The sequence below is a fragment of the Chelonoidis abingdonii genome, chromosome 16 (assembly GCF_003597395.2).
Source record: "Chelonoidis abingdonii isolate Lonesome George chromosome 16, CheloAbing_2.0, whole genome shotgun sequence".
NCBI classification, from domain to species: Eukaryota; Metazoa; Chordata; order Testudines; family Testudinidae; genus Chelonoidis; species Chelonoidis abingdonii.
Genome location: NC_133784.1, coordinates 28,057,470 through 28,077,418, shown reverse-complemented (window position 1 = coordinate 28,077,418; position 19,949 = coordinate 28,057,470).

The window sequence follows — 19,949 nt, the reverse complement described above, 5'->3', positions numbered from 1 at the left end:
TGCTTGGGTTTTTGCTTATTTATTTAATGAAATTAAATATTCCAGCTAATTAAGGAAATTAGTAGGAAATCTCTGCTTTTTGACAACCAGTGACAGACTCCAGGTGTTAAAAGGGATGACACCTCCTTAGCCATAACACCATATCTATTACCTGTGTGTTAACACAGACTTTGGAATGCAGAAAATTTCTATTTTCTTTTATGCTCTGTTTTGAAAGATGTATTTAAGTGTTAATTATCTTGATTCATGCTTTGTACAGAATATTTGATAGGACTCTTAAATTGCAAATGTACTAGAAATGGTAAGTAGTAAAACTAGGAACCGTTTGCTTAAAAAGACAAACCAACAAAAGTGTCTTCTCAGAGAACAGGGCACCTCCTCCTTCTACAAGAGACCAATTTGGCATAGACATGATCTTTAGCACAAGAAAACAAACTCTGTAAGATATTTATGGTTTGGAAAGAGACCTGACTATATAAAATAATGTATGTTCTTTATTCAGGATATCGCAAAGAGGAGTGGTGCTTAGGATGTGTTATCAGAGCTATAACTCAAGTCATAAACAAGTCTTTACCCCTCTTTGCAAAGAAAAAACACCTTGTTTTTAAACCCCCCCAAAGAATCCTAGAAATGTCCTTACTGAAACATATTTAGTCTATAAACACTCAAAAGTCTGTGTTCTTTCAACTTCAAGGAGAACACATTATGACAGGGGAATGTTTTGCAAAAGATGTTGGTTACTTCTAACTCAGTTTCCTCTTAATGGTGAAAACCTTTGTTGAAATGCTTAAGATGGTATAAGCTTCTTTTGAGATATATAATTGCAATAAAGTTTGTATCTAAATGCAAGCCTTCACATAATAACTATCTGAAACTATTGTTATGTGACAATTAAGATGTACGTACAAATATAGCAAGGTCATTTGATGTTGTAACTAGTTACTAATATAAGAGTCATTTCAATATAAAAACATTTATATTCATTGGGGAATTAATTACGTATTTGGCAATGCTTAAGCAACTTCATTACTAAACGTAGGAAGACTGTGCCCACCTCAATCTTTATCCAAGTGTGTGGGGGGGGGATGTCTTTGTCTGGCTAACTGAAAGAAAAGATGTGTTCCCTCTTGAAGGGCTCCCTTGCAATAGAGAGAAGAAGGGGGAGAGTTTTCAGGGAAGGTTAGGAAGCTTTTAGGGCCAGATCAGGGGAAGGTCACTGCACAGTCGTTTCTGCTGATGAGAAGAGTGAGGATGTATTCACAACCCATGCAGCCCTGGAGAGGCCCTTACTAGGATTGAGTGGCAGTACCTAATCACCCATGAGCATGGCAAAAGGACTAGATACCCTCTTGACCCACTGAGAGCAATAGAGTACCCTTTTCCTTGGGGGGATGAAAAGGAATTTTCCCCTCACCGCCAGATTGGCCAAGCTGGGATGGGTTTTTTTGTTTTTGCCTTCCCCACAGCAGGTCTGGGACCTGTTGGGGTTGGAGTAAGGTGACCAGGTGTCCCGATTTTATAGGGACAGTTCTGATTTTTGGGTCTTTTTCTTATATAGGCTCCTATTACCCCGCACCCTCATCCTGATTTTTCACACTTGCTGTCTGGTCATCCTAGGTTGGAGTATGGAGGTTAGGTCATAGCATTGCAACTTAGTACTTAAAATTTGTATATGTCCAGTGCAGGGAAGGGATATGGTTATCAGATAAAATGGATTAGAAAAGGCTTTGAAGAAAAGCATCCCTTAAGGAGCTGAGGAAGGAAGGTTTGGGATTTCTGCACCTCATGCAGCAGGAGCCGATCCCTCTCCTTTATCTAGCACCCTTTAAGACTGCTGAGGAACAAGGTTTTGGGTTCCTACATGTGAAACAAAGGAGAGCCAACCCCTTCCTCTGATAGGACCATTTTACCTCAGATGAGGGGAAGGCAGTAGGGTCCCAGCAGCAAGATAACTTATTTCTGGTTGGGGATTATTTGAAATTATTAAGAAAAAGCTGATGACCTGCACCATACAATTTAATGCCAAGTACTCCCAGATATTTTAAGTGAATAAAGTTGTGGCCTAATTAAGCTACATCCTCTGCCTCTTGTCTAGCCATGCCTGAAGAAAGATGGGAGAACTGCTACGAGAACTGATAAAAAGAAAATACAATAACTTCTCTGACGACCATTTAAGCGTAAAGACTTTCTTTAAAAATCATCTAAGTTTAAAAACCCTATTTTCAGAACAGAGAGGCTTTTTATATACAAAATTGAAGTGTGAAAGGGCTTTCATATAAGGAGTATTTGGACTCATTTGAAATGGAATTTCAACTCCTATTAAACCTTAATGGAACTGAACATATATAACAGAAAATGTACTGAATAAAAGAAAGAATTAAAACTAGTTTACAGATACGCTGAGAATTTCTCACCGCAAAGACAAAAGCAACATAACGGTAAAATTGAAGAATTGCAACTCTGCTGTATGTGCATTAGAAGATTGCATATTTATGAGCTGAAAATGTTACAAAGACAATCCAACTAAGATTCTGAACCAATGAAAGTTGACAGTGGCTTATATGAATCTAGTGAAGGCTCTGAAAGAGGTGAGCCCTCCACGTTCAGTGAGACTGTGGAAAAACAGTATAAATTCCTCTGAACTGAGATAACCACTCTTATGTTTATATGCTCTCTCGCTCTTATTACACTTAAACTCCTAAACCCTTATACTCTATACACTACATGCTTAAACACTCAGGTCTTATCTCAGTGTATACATCTCATCTTCATAAGCAAGCAAACAGTAGCAATCAGACAGCTAAGAAAGAAGCCATAACACTGCAGCAGAAACTGCAATCTTCTAGTCCAGCACCACTTCTGCAACATGATGACATAACCAAGACTTCAGCATCATGGTGAGAGGGAGTGTGCAAACACACTGCTAAAGGATTACATGTAATTTTTTCTTATAATAATTTCAATGGGATACTGTAATTTAAGGTACTAACAGCTTTTCCTGTTAAACACCAGATTGTTTGGGCTGTGTACTTCTGGAGAGGAGACAAACTAACCTTGGTAAAGAGAGAAATGGTGGGATTTAATATTCATTAATTTTCCTGTCTCAAGACCATTCCTTGAATGGCCTATTTTACGTCACTGAGCTAAAATTTTTCTTTGGTTTCATTGGATTTAATTAAGATCACTCATCGTTGCCTATTTATAAACTGTTAGGTTATCCATGATAAACCAAACAGAATTCACCAAGCTGTAAACGAAATTCCTTTGCCAGTGCATAAACTGTTTTCGTTAGCTAATAAAACTTTAATTAGTTTACTATAGAATTGACTGTCAGCGTTGTCTTTGGTGTAAGATCTACGGTACCAATTGATCTGGTAAGTGACTGTTCTCTTGGGGCTGGAAGCAACCTGAATGTGATGTGATTTTGGGTGTAAGTGACCTTTTATCTCAAAGCCCAGTTTGTCTGAGTAGCAAAACACAATGGAGAGTTTAAGGGGACTGTCGGGGACTGTCTGTGACTCCATGGTAAGACTATAGTGATCCAGGAGTTCACGTTTGTTACTGGCTTAGTGAAATCTAATTATAGAACACATCACCTGCTTGGGGTGTTAGCCTTTCTTTCTGACAGTCTGCCCTGAGGTAGGCACTCACGGTCATGAGCTACTCCAAACAGCATGACAATTGGTGTAGTTGTAACCCACACCTCCTGGGTGTGGTGTTCTGTCCCATCTAGTGGCACCCAGACCACTTAGAGAGAGACGAGTTTGGCTTTTAGCTAATGCAGTAGAGGCTCACGCACTAAGCTCCAGAAGTCCCAGGTTCAATCCCGCACACCAGCAACAGGGGTCTGTCTGCTAAGCCAGTTACACTAAGTTTCACTAAGCCAGTTACAAGTGGGGGCTCCTCCAGGATTTCAACTGGGAAATCTCTGAAGCTCAGGACACACTTCCTCAGCTAGAGGAAGGATGTAACCCACACCTCCTGGAGTGGTGGTCTGTCCCATCTAGTGGCACTGAGACTACTTAGAGAGATTAATGAGTTTGCTCTACTACCTTAGCTAACAGCCAGCTGGCTTTTAGCTCACGCACTAAGCTCCAGAGGCCCCCGGGTTCGATCCCACCTGCCGACGACCGGGGTTTGTTGGCGTTACATAGTTATGATACGATTCACATGCTATGAGTCAATTGGGCTTAAAGAGCAAAACTCAATGCTGTTAAAAGTTTATATTTGATATTGAGTGTTTTAAGGGTTAAAACTTAATTACAGTGAGTGAATCACACTCGTATGAGGGTCTTGACACAAAAGACCTTGACAAATTATGTAAAAAATAGGGCAATATCCCATAAAAAAAGAGAGCTTCAGACCAGGAACTGAGGCTTTGCTCATAGACTTTGACCAAAGAGCAGGGTCTTAGCACCAGATGCCACAGAGACCACTGCAGCAGAACTGGTTCAGCTGAAGCTCCTTGGAGCCCAGAAAGAACATGAACATCAGATACTGATGGTGGAACTTCAAATACAGGAAAAGAAAGAAACTGCTGGAATTGAGAAGGAAGCTCACCAAAGACACAAGTAGTAGCTAGCATCTAAGAAAAAAATCACGCACTGCAGCTCAAAGTCCTGGAGAACAAAAGAAGCAGCCTCGGACTGTGAGTACATCCTCTTTCAAAGCCGGGAGTGGGAGAAAGCCTGTTCAATTTATCAAGAGGCTGACTGTGCTGAGGAGCTCCCGTCCACATTTGAGAGACTATGTGAGATCCATAAGATTCCAGAGGATAAACAGATGCCTATTCTCTTAACCAGTTTGACTGGGAAAGCCAGAAAAGTTTTTAGTGATATAGAGGAAGGTGATGATAAGGTGCACAAGAAATTTAAAGAAAATGTATTGAAAATGTTTAAGATTACTCCTGAGTCCTACCAATTGAATTACAGAAATCTTAAAATTGACACTGTTACTTATGTGGAATATGTGCATAAGATGTGTAATTATATGAAAAAAATGGATAGTAGGGGCAGAGGCTGAAGGGAGCTATGAAATACTTGTATCTGGTGGACTGTCACTGATGAAGTAAAAGCAGCCATCTGTGACAAAAAACCTTCAACAGTTTTGGAGGTAGCAGAAAGTATAAATATTGACATATATTCTGATGTTTAGCTGCATTAGTACATTCTTAGGCTTGGCAGAATTTGATTTTTTTATAGAATTTAGACAGAAAATATTATATAATTTAGACATATTTAGTTTTAAGCATTTTAAAAATATTTTGATATTTTCACAATGCATAAAATTATGGGCTTTAACCATTTTTTCTATTTTTATCTATTTAGATTTTCTCCATTATGGGAAATTATGGAAGGTCAGACAATTATTTAATTACAGTAGCCATTCAGATTCAAAAAGTTAAAGCTTTATAACCATTAAAACATATGTTAAAATATACAAAGTAAATATCCTTAAATAAACAAATCATACCTGTTTTTACCATTCATTTATTAGTCCATTTGTAACAAGCCTGCTACAATTGTCTAAATCACTGGATTTTGATCTAATAATTGTTGAGGCAAAGTAAGAAAAAGGGTACCTATCTGTAAACTTTTATTATCATCTATGGTAATATATCTTTTCATCAGTTTGTGCATGTACACTTAAACTGACATTTACCAATAAAAATCCAATTCTTCCAAGGTTATTCATTTTGTAATATTAATAATGAATGTGTGTTGGTACATACTATAACTGTTTTACAAGAAATCTGAGGCATAGTAAAATTAAGTGACTTGTCAAAAGTCGAAAGAATCAGTGAAAGAGCAAGTAATAAAACCCAGGAGTCCCATGCTCCATCTACTGTATACTTAGCTTTTCTACTGTGCTACTGATTTGACTAACAAGTGTGCAATATAAATGACACACAAAGTCTGGCTACAATGGTAGAACACAGACCAAATATTTTCTCTCTATTGCAGTAATCTAGAAAACCACACAAACACCCTTTTTTTTTTTTCAGGATGCGGGATGCGTGGAGGAGAGAAACACTGACTTCTTTATAGATATGAAAACTATTGTTGTACGTTCATCTAGGACAAAGAAATGCAACACAGTTCAAAGATTAAATACTTCAGCTATGAGTATAGGTTAAACAATTGTAGAACACAGACAAAGAAAGGAATAATACTAAAGCATACAACATAAAGCGTTGCAAGTATCATTTTTTTCCTCCAGTTCTTTTCTGTGAAGAGCAAAATCTCAGACTAAGAAGTCAAAAGAACGAGGAAAGTCACAAAAAAAATGCTCCTCTACCTCATCATCTTTTTCAGCCAGGAGGCAATAACTAGTAGCAATGACATGCCAAGCAAAATATATGAGATGAATACTATAAGGTTAGGCAAAAGGAACAGGATACTGTATCTTATCTAGGAAACAATGTATCAGCAAGAGTCTTAACAGCTTTTATGCCATATTCTTGTTTCCATTACCCTCAAGTTCTTTTATGTTTGACACTTTTTAAAATGGATAGAACTGGATGGGAAAAGTTTACACCCCAGGTTTTTAACACCAGTATTTAATTGTGTAGTCAGACTAGTTTTATCATTTTAAAAAGAGAAAATGTGGAATCATTATCAATTTTCACTTCATCTATGTACATATAGGACAGATCATGAAACCTCGATTCTGATTGGCATCTTTTGGTCACTACTGTAATAATTACTTTATCTAATAAATAAGAACCACCTTCAACAAGGGGAACAGATTAATTTTTCAGATATTTATACAATGTTTTGCTATTTTACCTTAACTGTTACATATAAAATTAAGATCTATTTCTCAGTGTTTTATTCTTTTTAAGAACTTGGGAAATTGTCTCCTTTAAGTTATTGTTAAGATGAGTTCCTGTCTGCATCCTGTAGAACTTGCCATACCGGTATTGCCCTGGCCTCTTCTTTTGTCATTCAGTGTTGAACGCATTCGAAAACAATATGCATTACCTCACCTTTTGGGGGCAAAGCCAGACTTTTAGGCACCCGCTCCCCTACTTGGTGTAAACGTTGCTTGTGCCAATCAGAAACGAACACACACAGGTTTTGGGCCCCATCCCCCTATGACCACTTCTGTGATGTTCATAGTGCAGACTTTAGGCCACCTTGCCGCTTGTGCAGTCAGGGTTAGAGGAGAAAGAAAAACGCAATCCTGTGTATCACTGGGTGGGTACTGGGGTCGGGTGTACCCCTAACCGAGCCTGTCACCTCGAGCTCTCTACTCTCAGCTCGACGTGTTTCAACAGCCGTTCTATGTTTGCCGGGTGTTATGCGTTGTGGTTTGTATTTGTAAGTATTAGTTATTACTAAATGCTGCATCTTTGTTTATAAATATTGTTAGTAGATATTTTAGTCATTGTGTGTTTTAAGTTTTATTAACCCTATTAGCTAATCATACGCTGCTCCCTTACCCCTTGTAACTATCCCCAATAAAACTTTAAATTGATTAATTTTAGTTGTGTGTGTGTGTCTGCAGTTTGCATCGTGACCCATATTCTCCTTGCATCCCTTACCTGTATAGTCTGTTGCCACGTGCAGCCTGGTAAATAACAGGCCTGCATTTTCTTTTGCCCCTGCGAATACGTGGCAATCTACAGTTATATTTTGAGATAAATTCTCAAGATGTCCGACTGATTTTGCATCTGAGATTTTTACATGTTCCTAAAACGTAATTTTACTAAGTTTGTTTAATGTGAGTTATTTTAGGCACTTTAATAGAGAAATTAGGTCAAAGGTAATGCCAAAATGTCCTACAATGAACGGGGTTATTCATTTTAGAATCATGTGCTTACGTGCTGTCATGAACAGGGGTGGGTTCCTGAATATGGGATAGATACTGCAAAGAGAGAGATCTAAGCCATGAAGTTCACATCCAAATCCAACTTGTCACCAAGTTTGTTGGAGAAAGGGATATTCAGTTTTTCAACTCTAATTCTGCCCCATCTTTAGCACTGAATTACAATAATACATTTTTAATAGTTCCAATTAAATTGGTAATTAATAGTGCCAACTGACTAGGGCACAGAGGGGGTGCCTATGGGTTACAGGGATCTCCTGGGTCTGGCATGTACCTCCTAGTTTACCAAAGAGTGTCATGTGTGGTTTCAAATAAAAGCTGGTGTCACACTGGTTATCTAGATCACCACAAAATACATGCATGGATGTTATATAAGGAGATATGTATATATACTGAAAATTATGAAAAATATTCTAAATGTTTATTGAACTGGTTGTGCACTTGTAAATTAAGTATTGTATGGTTCACAATGGGTCTCCTCTCATCAGTCTGAGCCAACTGATAATGAAGGAGTGTGAAAACTTCAGAGAGAGAAAAGTAACAGGAAAAAGTAAACAGTAGGGATGGGTAGGGGAGGACATCCTATCCTGAAGTCTGTAAAAAGGTTGCTCTAGTATATTTGGGGGACACCCTCTCATCCTTCACCTAGGAAATAAATGGACAGCAAGTTTGCTTCATGAAAGAGGGGTTTCAGACAGGCATGGCTGAAAACACTGGAGAGAACTTTGGGTGAAATGAGCTTCTTTAGACAAGAGGGTAATTTGGTAGTTAAATTTAGTCTCTAGAAAGAAGATTTTTATTTTGTTTTATAGCTACACTTTTGTTTCCAATATTCTTACTCACTATCACTTGACTGTTCTTTGATAATAAATTTATTCTTGTTTTCACTATAAATGTATGTAAGTGCTGTGTTGGGCAAAGTCACTAAACTGAGTTGAATCTTACAAACGGGTATGTACTGTTCATTTGAGAACAGCAGGTCTGGTAATTCTGAGAGTGTTCAGTGGATAAGGGACTGGATATTACAGGGAACTCTCAAAGAGCTCAGGGGCTGGTCAGCTCCTATCACTACCTGTACAGAGAGAGAGCAAGGCCTGCGGAAGCCTGGAAGGCAGTGCTTGTGTTGCCTGTGGGTGGTGGTTTCACAGCAGGCACAGACAAAACTTCCTAATGCAAAGGAAAGGTGATGGTGAGATGCCTCACAATCTGGGGTACCCCTAGGGAGAGTCAGAAACTCTTTTTCACGTGAGTTGTCCCATTGATAGCAACAGAACTATTTGCATAAATAAAAAATATTCACGAGTAATGACAGCAGGATCAGTCTCTAGGGTATATTACAATGATCACATAATGTAACTGTTTCATTAGTATTTGGCATTCTGAAGATAGCAGCTTCTGTCTGGCTCAAGTGAATAAAATGCTTACTAGAATTAGCTCTGCTTGGGGTCTACAGTAGGCTTTGTAGTCCTCTCCTGGCTCCCAATCCCGTACAAATTCCCTAGGCCAAAAGGTGAGGGATTGGCTGCTCAAATCCCCGAACCCAGGATATAGTTCTGCGCATCCCATATGAGAAGTCCAGCAGAGCCTGAAGGGATGTACACATGATCATTGCAGCTGGCATCAGAAAGGTTCTATGAAGTTGCAACATGCTCAGTGCAGATGAAGTATTAGAAGATTTTAGCAGTAAGCCTCTAGGTCAGGGGTGAGCAAACTACGGCCCAGGGGCCTGATCTTACCCGCCAGCAGTTTTAAACCGGCGGGGTCTGGGGCTTGCCCCACTCCAGAGCTCCAGCTGGGCAGAGTGTCAGGGGCCGCCCCACGCTCCCGAAAGCTGCGTCATGGCCCCCCTCCAGCTCCTATCCGCTCCAGATTCAAGTAGCATAAGTTAAAAGTATAGAAGAAAAAGTTAGTCCTTAGAAATCCTACAGAATTAAACATCAGATCCAGCTTGACTTGACAGACTTCAACTAGACTTCTCATCTGAGTCAGGCTAACAGGTCCAACTGGGCAGAAAAACCTCTGACTTTTCAGAAACAATATATTATTCCTACACTTAATCCTGCTGTAAATGCAGGGGACTGGACTAGATGACCTCTCGAGGTCCCTTCCAGTCCTATGATTCTATGACTCTATAACACCCAAGAATCTTCTTTCCATAGCAAGCATTAAATATGTGCAGACTATTGCCTCACAGGAAGTTATCTAAAACTTTACAGATTTGGCTCCCAATATTTGGAGGACACCAGCACTGGACCTGATATTAGGGGTCTGATCCAAAGCCTATTAAAATAAATGGGATCTTTTTATTGACTTCAATGGGTTTTCTACTTTCTCCTGTGACTACTATGTATTACCTATTCTGTGTTCCATTTTTGTCAGAATTCTCTTAGAGACCAGTCCTATAATAATCTTGTCAACTAATTAGAATACATTTCCACCCTTTTTAATATTATAGCACTGGCAACTTTGATTCATGCAAGATATACTGTATATTTATACTTTGCATTGCTTTGGCAAGTTTATAGTTTATTTTGCCTTTTAAAGATATTATTCATTTTTGTACTTTGATTTTTATGAGTTACAAATATTTTTGCATCATTGCCTACATGAGTTTCTGTTGTTGCCCAAAACCCTTAAAATATTACATCTTAGAAGCTCATTCTAATAGCAAACCTTTACTAAACTTCTGGACTTAACTCAAAAAATCTGATTTTCTTTTTAAACTGATCTTGATTTTATGTAACATTATTTAAACATGTTTTCTTCTTTCATTCCTACGGAATGAACTTCCACTGACTCACTAGTATCGCAATCCAGTTAACTAATGGATTTTCCCTAATAGAAAATTTAGATAAGCTTGGAGAAGAAAAAAAGCTCCACAGTGTTTTCATCAAATCCTTATCTATCTTGAATTTTTAATGCAAATCAAATAATATGGTGAGTGCTCAGGTTTTAGAAATTATCATTTCTGGTTTGCCTACTCCAACTTAAAGGGTCAATTTACGGGCAAAACTATCAGAGATGATAAAATGTTGCTTTGATTCATTCAGATAGGCCCCAAACTAGCAAGCATCTTTTCATGTGAGAAACTATATTAAGGCAAAAAGAACAGGAGTACTTGTGGCACCTGTTCTTTTTGTGGATATAGACTAACACGGCTGCTACTCTGAAGCCTGTATTAAGGTAAGCAGTCCTATTGGCTTCAAACAGGCTATTCCCATCAGTGAAGTTACTCATGTGTGTTACTTTTTTGCAGGATTGAGTCCTTAATCAATAACAGTGAATAGGCAGCACAGAGGCACACCAAGCACCATCTCAATATGATTTTTTTCATTACGTTCTGATAAAATGAACCTCATTAATACTGAGGTGACAGCATCACAAGTATCAAAGTTCAGTTACTATGAAAAGTTCTGGCACATGAAAAATATTTGGATGAGCAGGAATTCAGAGTATTGGTTAGCTACATGATTCATACTGAGGTATATAACCAAAATTTGGATGAGTTTCAGAGTAGAGGAGATTGGATAACTGGAAGATTACTATACTGGAGTTCAGCACTGAGAAAGTGAGGATTTGAGTAAAGAAATAATGTGAGTCAAAGGTAGCACAGAGTACTTAAAGCTCCTTTAAAAATGAAATAACATTCAGTACACTTCATGACAGAGTGAAATAAAACAAAATAATTCTTTCATAAGAAAAAGATGAAAAAAAGTATTAAGAAGCTATTTTTCTTCACAGCATTGTGCAGTTAGAGGATGAAACTGTACATCAAATCACAAGCCCCAGTGAACAATACTGTACCACTTCATTCACAGAATGAGACACAGGTACACAAGCCCTGCAAGCCATTAGTCATAAATATGAATCCTGTGAACAGTTCTACACATAAGTAGCTACATTCTTGAGAATAGTTCTGCTAAAGTTACTCACAAATAGTACTGCAGACTCTGATGCCAAAAGCTTGATCCTGTGAACGCTACTATTTAAAATGCAAGCAGTTCCACTGAGTTAGAAAGGACTGCTTACATGACAAATGAGTTGCTAGATTCATCCCTCTGATATTACCATTCTTTAAAAGGTTCTGCTGCAGATAATTATGAATTTCCTCAAAAAAAAATCTTTCTTGGAAATAGGTGATAGCTGCCTCAACTCTTATACTATATATAAAATTATGTTTTACTACTTTAGAAATTCCTGAACTATACTATTGCTAATAGTTTGTATAGCTTTTATTAAAAAATATGTTAGCTCATAAAATAACATCCATACTCCCCATATATCTAAATTGTATTACAAAATGAGTATTGTGCATAAAAAAGTTATTTTATAATAACTAAATTCTGCATCAAAAGAAGAGACTATATTTGATTTGGTACAATCCACAGTGTTATCAAAAAATGTAGCTATAATATTTTTACATGAATGTAAAGAAAATGCAAACAAAAAAGTACAGAGAAAACCCACATTTCTCATTAGAAATGTCAAATAAAAATGAAAGATAAGATTCCTCCATATAAAAATCAATCAACTTTTCAAAGATGTTTGTCATACACATTAGAAGCATACAGAGCATAGAATCATAGAATCAAAAGGTTGGAAGGGACCTCATGAGGTCATCTAGTCCAACCCCCTGCTAAAGGCAGGACCACTTTCCCTAAATAATCCCAGCCAGGGTGCGGTCTAGCCGGACCTTAAATATCTCTAAAGATGGAGATTCTACCACCTCCCTAGGTAACCCATTCCAATACTTCACCACTCTCCTAGTCAGAAAGTTTTTTCTAATATCCAGCCTCGACTTCCGCAACTGCAACTTCAAACCATTGCTCCTTGTTCTGTCCTCCGTCACCACTGAGGACAGCCTAGCTCCCTCCTCCTTGGAGCAACCCTTCAAGTAGTTGAAGGTTGCTATCAAATCCCCCCCATAGTCTTCTTTTCTGCAGGCTAAATAAGCCAAGTTCCTTCAGTCTCTCTTCATAAACTAGCTGCAATATATTCTCATATCAAGTCATTACTCCACTAAAAACAGTCATGGGTTCCTATAATTAATAACTAATATAATAATTGCTAATAATGTCAGTAGCATTGTGAAGTTGTGGAGATAGCCTGGAGTTTGGGGTTACACCATTTATAGCTCTGCAGTCACCCTCTCTCTTTGCCACTGTTTAGCTATGAATTTAAATAACCATAATACAAATCCTACCTCAGTAAAGTGTTGTGAAGTTGGGTTAATTAGTATTTGTAAACCACACAGATCCCCCAAATAAAAAAAATTTCTCTACAATAGCTAATTGTTACAATAGTCTACTTCTAGTCACACAAATGTGCATCCAACATATGGAGAAGTGAAGTTTAGTTGCTCCAAAGATTCTCTTTTTTCATTTCTTTTATTCATCTGGCTCAAACAAAAGCAATTTAAGGGCTCAGACTGTAAACTATACACCTTTTTGGAACTCTCCAAAAAAGGAAAGTTTTGTTTTACATCATTGACACACTGAAGCCCACTACAAAAAAGAATAATTTTGTTCACTTTTCCTTAAAATTAAAAACATCACAGATTTTAAAACAAACTATTTTGTGCCTTAATGAATAAAGAGTAACTTTTGTTTAGTGTGAACCGCTGTGCCGCAAACTAGAATGGAAGGGTGGATATATTTCCATGACAGCATTTACTTTTGCTTCTTGAACTGGTAAACAAGAGTGAAAACAGCAAGTTTCATTAACTGTTTACTTCTGTCTTTTCAATCCCTGCATTAAATAATGCCAGTCTTCCTACACTGAACCAAGCCGCTATTTCATAAAGTGGTTTTACTCAAGCTCTGTTAAATCAGCTAGTCCAGTTAAAGTTCTCAGCATGCCCATCCGTGCCAGATTCATGGATTATTTTAAAGTAACAGCACTCTAAAACATAGCCCAAGATGTGTCAGCCTTGTGTTTCTATTTACAATATGGAAACCCCCTGAATGGAATTGTACAATCCCCTGCATGATGGCTATTGTAAACAGAGCCAGGCTCAGCCGCCTAGGCTGGACATCTGGGCTGGGCATTTTCACAGGGACAACTTCCCCCTCTGCCTCCAGCCCCGGACTTCCAGAGTTCCTTGCTGCCAAGCCAAGCCTCGTCTCTCCCTAGCTATGCTCCAAGCACAGCAGGTTGGGAACTACTGCGGCTGGGACACACACACACGCACTTGGGACAATCACAATGACTATCTCCATCTCCGCCCCATCTCCACAGGCCCAAGCCTTGTGTCCTAACGCCGCTACCCAGCGGGGCCGGGACCTTTGCAGCAGTCCAGCCTCGCTCAGCGGATGGTTCCCACATTCGTCTGCCAAACTCCCCCATCTCTGGCCAGCTGCACCAACCCCCTCCCCCGACCCCAAAAAGCGCAGGACCCCTTTGGCGCTCCCTGCAGCCCGCCAAGAACCTCCCCGCGCTGCGGAAACCCCCCAGCACGGACCCACCAAATCGCCCCGTCTCTCCTAGTTCCCCACCCCCGGGGAGCAGCTCAAGGTCATCTAATGACAAAGCCGGCAGCACCTGGAAGTGGGAGCCTGCTGCAAAGCCGCTGGTCAGAAACACCTGCCGCAGGCGGTATCCCCTGCTTTGCACTGCGGGTGGCGGGAGTTGGCGCTTGATACCCCGCTGCGCCTGCCTGGCCCGCCAATGCTGCAGGCTCGGAGCCGGAACGGAAAGTTCCTTCGCTTACCTGGGCTGGGGACTGCGGAGCGCGCGCCTCAGAAGTGCAGCTGCTGGCCGGCCGGCCGGGGCGGGCGCGCGGATGCTGCTGCTGCTGCTGCTGCTGCAGCTGTTGCTAAGTCAGACAGGCGGCTGAACAAGGGTCCGCTCAAAGCACCAGCATCCCCAGCAGCTAGCGGCGGCGCCCGGGGATTCCTCGGCTGCACGACGCCTCCTGCTGCTGCTGCACCATCCTGCTGCGCCCTGCTGCTGCGCTCTGGCATTCCACCGCCAGCCTCAGCCCAACTTTGGCTGGCCACACGTGAAGGGGGAGCCCTGCAGAACAAACAGATCCTCCGCCCTCCGCAGAAGGTTCCAGCCCTGCCCCATGGCAGGCAAGGAAACCCCTGGCAGGCCTGGTGCCAGGAAGAAGGGGTGGCTAAAGAACGGGGACTCTAATTGCCACTCACTGCCCACTGCTCCCATTGGCACAGAGCTTCCCTGAAGAGATGAAGGGGGAGCTGCCCTGGATGCTACTGGAGATGGGAAGTGGACAGCAGGAGTCCATTTCCCTCCGCAGAAGGGAGAGGATGTGTACCATAGGGAAGGGGGAGGGGGATCACCACCCCTGGGATAAGAGGGAGGCTGGGTTCCAGCCTGCAACAGGAACAGTGTTAATCATTATTATCTAAGGAATATTAGGACTTGAATGCATCCAGTCATTTTCTTGTTTAGGACAGAATTAGAGGGCAGGGGCCAGAGCTGGAGGAATGGGGAGTGCTCCTGCCCAGCTGGATTCCCCTATTTAACCTGGACCCTGCTCTAACTCCTCTTTTCTGATGCTCCATTCAGTAGGTCACCTAGTCATGTAGGCTCCTGATGTTAACATGTAAATCCCACAGGCCAAGTCACGGTATCTCTGAGACTAGGACGCTATTTGTTTTCACTTCACCGCAATATCAGCATATAGAGCAAAGAAACACAACCAATAAAGCGGACAACTTTAAGTGTTACCATACAATATATGGGTACTGCCTCACAATTTTAACTTCTCACATCTGTGCTTTAGGTGGTTTTATCACAAATAGATTTTTTACAATAGCCGACAGAAAATAATCATATCAAACTTTGACCTTTGGAACACTACTTCCATCCATGCAAGAGGGGATTTAATTGTGTAGTTATCACTACCATCAATGGAAGTTTTCCTGTCATTTCCATGACTAATAAGGGCCTGACTCAATGTCCATACAAATCAGTGGGAAGTACCCCATTAAACTTCAAGGGGTGATGGATCAGGCCTTAAGACAACAGACCTGGGCATATTGTAAATAACACAGTACTGTATCCAAGGCACCCTGAGATATAAATACAGTTATTTGTAATATATATTGCAAGGGAGAGGGGTGAAACTACGAATTTTGGAGGTTCTGCCACACTCTTTGGCATGAAGTCGTTTCCATTACATACAGGGTTTACAGTTTGGTTCAATGGCTCCCAGCACCCACACTATAAAAACTGTTCCAACACCCCTACTCTTACCTGTTCACATGTGCCCATGTGTACGTTACACCAACAGACCCTGATCGTCAGTGGGCAGGATCAAACCTTAGGCCTGTGGAGCTTAGTGCATGAGCCTCTATCAATGAGCTAAAAGCCAACTGCCTCTTAGCTAAGGCTGTAGAGCAGATGCAAGCTCTTTCTCTCTCTCTAAATGGTCTCAGTGCCACTAGATGGGACAGAACACCACACTCAGGAGGTGTATGGGTTTTACTCTCTCTCTCTCTCTTCCATCCCTCCCCCGCACCCAGCAGTGCTGAGGCTATCATACCACAACTTGAGTCAGTTGCTTGAAAATCTACCTGCCAAGAGAACAAACAATTCACTGTACTAGCAACAATTGCTAAGTGCGACTTCATGATCTACATGATATATCCCAGTCCCATAGCAGCTGTTTTAATGTATGTGCATAAAACATTTCTAATTTGGCTAGTACACCTGCTGCAGGCTGTGCTAAAATAAGTTAGAGCCTACATGCAGGGGCAACAGTTTGTTTGACTAACTGAGATTAATTTGCAGCAAGTCCTTCTGCCTTCTCCCTTCACAGCATCTGGAGCACTGCACTATTTTATATTAGATAAAATGCAACAGGCAAATATTGTAACAGAAATAAATAATAAATAATTATTAATGTATTTAATACATAATTAAATAGTAAAGGACCAGTCATTGAAAGTCAATTTACGTCTCCATCTTGCTTTCAGTTTGCCAAAAGCACACTCCACCATCATCCTGCACTTGCTGAGAGTAGGCTGAGTTTACACACTCAGGCCATAGTTTCATAAGCCAATGGATATACTGTGAATGACTGTGGAGATGGAAACATCCTCAGTGTTGTTGATGATGATGGTGGTGATGGAAGAATTTCTTCTCTGACTGCTCTTGAAAAGTCCAAAGCTTTTGAAAACTCTGACATTGTGTACTTTGACCTATGGAGATAGGCACCAACTTCCCCTCTTCCTGGTGTGTGCTCAACCCCCCTGTCCCCGCCCCTGCCTCTTTGCCACCTTCCCTGACTGTGCTGCATCCCTGCTCCTCCCCCTCCCTCCTGGAAAGTCTTAAGCACCACCAAACAGCTGTTACATGGCAGGGCAGTGGGAAGCGCTGGGAGGGAGGGTGAGGAGTGGGGACTAAGTGTCCTCCTGGGTGGGAGAGGAGGTGGTGAGGAGTGGAGCGCTTGGCTGCTGGTGGGTGCAGAGCATCCACTAATTTTTCCCCGTGGGTGCTCCAGGGCTGGAGCACCCACGGAGTCTGCACCTAAGTCTATGCAATGATCAAGGTACCTGCCATAATGATCCTCAATGTCTTGCATCACCATTAATTAGTATACCTTTCTGTTGATGTAATCCTGGCCTTCTTGGGGGTGGAGGTACAGAATGGATGCATGGATTACATCTATAGCTCCAGCATAGATCAGGAAGCCATTTTTTGAAATTCCACATCAACCTCAGGTACATAGTCCACTCTGATCACAGTTCTCCTGCAGTATGGTTTGTAATCCCATGGAAACTGCTCCCACTATGGACTTCCCAACCCAAAGCTGTGCCCAGCTGACTAGAATCTATCTGGATAGCCAGCTTCCCTAAGGAAATTTCCCCTCAATTTTCCATACTGAGTTCAGTTCTAATCCTCATGGTCTGACCACTGCAATATTGGGACTAATTTACCACAGAGGTACAAAAAAAAGTCTCACCCTGAAGTTTTTCACCCACCATTGTTCCTCCTAGGTCTCAAAAATAATGTGGTCTTACCAGTCATGCAGGAGTACTGTCCTAAGCCAGATACTCCGAAAGGGATAGAGATGGCAATAAATCCATTAATTCACTATCTCTCCCTGGCTCTCCACAGGCCTTCCTCACTGCCTCTGGCGCCATCTGAGACACCTTGTGGCTATTTTTCAAAGTCACATCCATTATATTTCTGCGGTACTTTCAGCACAAGCTAGTTAGCGATATAGTATTAGGCTATTTGTGCAAAGGCTGATTACTAAGTTTTAAAAGATTAGCATACTTGATAACATCCAGTTAAGGTTCCTCATTTTATCCTCAACAACAAATGTACAATCAGTTGAGAAATAACATTTTCCAATCCTTTCCCCAGCTACATCTCATACCTGTGTAAACATAAAGAACGAATAAACTCGGAAAACCTAATAAAAATAGCATCTCTGTTTTGACAATGTTTAAATTGACTCCAGAAGAAAACAGAATTAAAATGTTTACAAAACAAAACAAAAAATAATCATGAAGGCATTAGGTAAATCTGTGCTATTTTCAGCTTGTGCTTATTAATCATTTAGAGCAGATGGTTGGGATATAAACTGAAAAGCATTAGGTGTGCATTCTCTCTTTTGTCTGTAGGATAGTAGGATAGTAGTTGAGTGTACGACTGGAGCACACCACAGTCCCTATAGCAGATCTCTTACTTTAACATGTAGTAGGACTGGTAAACAAAGCAGAGGGAATACTAGCAATTCATCCTTTTTCTTCCCTTCTCTTGGCCTCAGATCCTTGCCCCTTCCTTCCTCAGACTGGCTTTATATATTGTTACAAAACAGCATAAATTCACAGCTCTTTAAAACGTATGATGGTAAGGTACACGTAGGATCCAGGATGCAATTCACCCATTTTAGCTACACCTGCCTATGAAAATCTATCCAATTTAAACAAGCATGTAACAATTCTTTAAGTTTCCTAAGATTCTGGAATCTATCCTATTCAGGTTTCTTATATGGGGCATGTCACTGTAGTCTCTGAGGGCCTGTTAAGTCAGCCCTTACCATTCCTGATGCTTGCAATTGTCCTACATTTTTTTGTCCTTTCTTTTAACTACAGCATAGCTAGTGGATTACCCTGACTGGCCACAGGTTGCCCACCAATGATCTAGACCATCCCTCACAGTTGTTTGTCTAACCTACTCTTAAACATCTCCAATGATGGAGATTCCACAACCTCCCTAGGCAATTTACTCCAGTGCTTAATCACCCTGACATGAAGTTTTTCCTAATGCTCAACCTAAACCTGCTGTGCTGCAATTTAAGCCCATTGCTTCTTGTCCTATCCTCAGGAGGTTAAGAAGGACAATTTTTCTCCCACCTCCTCATAACAACCTTTTATGTACTTAAAAACTTATCATGTCCCCTCTCAGTCTTCTCTTTTCCAGACTAAACAAACCCACTTTTTTCAATCTTCCCTCATAGGTCATGTTTTCTAGATGTTTAATCATTTTTGTTGCTCTTCTCTGGACTTCCTTCCAACATCTTCCCTGAAATGTGGCACCCAGAACTAGACACAATACTTCAGTTAAGGTCTGATCAGCACGGAGTAGAATTACTTCTTGTGTCTGGCTTACAATACTCCTGCTAATACATCCCAGAATGATATTTGTTTTCTTTGCAACAGTGTTACACTGTTGACTCATATTTAGCTTGTGATCCACTATGACCTCTAGATCCTTTTCCACAGTACTCCTTCCTAGGCAGTCATTTTCCATTTTGTATGTGTGCAACTGATTGTTCCTTCCCAAGTGGAGCACTTTGTCCGTATTGAATTTCATCCTATTTACTTCACACCATTTCTCCAGTTTGTCTAGATCATTTTGAATTTTAATCCTATCCTCCAAAGCACTTGCAACCCCTCCCAGGTTGGTATTGTCTGCAAACTTTATAAGTGTACTCTTTATACCATTATCTAAATCACTGATGAAAATATTGAACAGAACTGGACCCAGAACTGATCCCTCCGGGACCCCACTTTTTATGCCCTTCCAGCATGACTGTGAACCACTGACAGAAGTGGCGCCAGGGTTTTTGGCACCCTGGGCGCAGGGCTGGCTCACCGGTCCTGCAGCTCTGGTGGAGCTCCCACAGGCGTTCCTGCGGA